This window comes from Clinocottus analis, unplaced genomic scaffold, assembly GCF_023055335.1.
Source record: "Clinocottus analis isolate CAN_PGR_092001 unplaced genomic scaffold, fCliAna1.0.p SCAF_24, whole genome shotgun sequence".
NCBI classification, from domain to species: domain Eukaryota; kingdom Metazoa; phylum Chordata; class Actinopteri; order Perciformes; family Cottidae; genus Clinocottus; species Clinocottus analis.
The window spans coordinates 10,308,734-10,309,807 of record NW_027175976.1 but is presented as its reverse complement, the minus strand read 5'-3'; positions in this window follow the sequence as shown (position 1 = coordinate 10,309,807).

The following is a 1,074-nucleotide window of genomic DNA, read 5'->3' as shown; positions in this document are numbered from 1 at the left end:
GGAACCTCATCTCCTTACCCTATATCTAAGGCTGAGCCCTACAGAGGAACCTCATCTCCTTATTCTGTCTCTAAGGCTGAGCCCTACAGAGGAACCTCATCTCCTTACCCTATATCTAAGGCTGAGCCCTACAGAGGAACCTCATCTCCTTATTCTGTCTCTAAGGCTGAGCCCTACAGAGGAACCTCATCTCCTTACTCTATCTCTAAGGCCGAGCCCTACAGAGGAACCTCATCTCCTTATTCTGTCTCTAAGGCCGAGCCCTACAGAGGAACCTCATCTCCTTACTCTATCTCCAAGGCCGAGCCCTACAGAGGAACCTCATCTCCTTACCCTATCTCTAAGGCTGAGCCCTACAGAGGAACCTCATCTCCTTATTCTGTCTCTAAGGCTGAGCCCTATGGAGGAACCTCATCTCCTTACTCTATCTCTAAGGCCGAGCCCTACAGAGGAACCTCATCTCCTTATTCTGTCTCTAAGGCCGAGCCCTACAGAGGAACCTCATCTCCTTACTCTATCTCTAAGGCCGAGCCCTACAGAGGAACCTCATCTCCTTACTCTATCTCTAAGGCCGAGCCCTACAGAGGAACCTCATCTCCTTATTCTGTCTCTAAGGCCGAGCCCTACAGAGGAACCTCATCTCCTTACTCTATCTCTAAGGCTGAGCCCTACAGAGGAACCTCATCTCCTTATTCTATCTCTAAGGCCGAGCCCTACAGAGGAACCTCATCTCCTTACTCAATCTCTAAGGCCGAGCCCTACAGAGGAACCTCATCTCAGAGTCACTCCGTCCCCACCTGGAGGGGCGATCCACTGGTTTCTGGCAGAGCGCCATGGCCTCAGGAGGCGTTAACTCTCGTCCCCGCCACAGAACAATGGGGTCCATGTTGTGATTGTTTCATGAGCTGCTGTGTCAAGTGTACTTGTAGTGACCAGTTAAAATACAAATATATTAAAGGATCCAGCAAGGAGACAAATGCTAACAACAGAAGTTCAGGAGCACACATGAAAGTAGAAAGAAGAAAGCGAATCAGCGACACAACAGATGATCCAACACAGAGACAAGGAGAGATC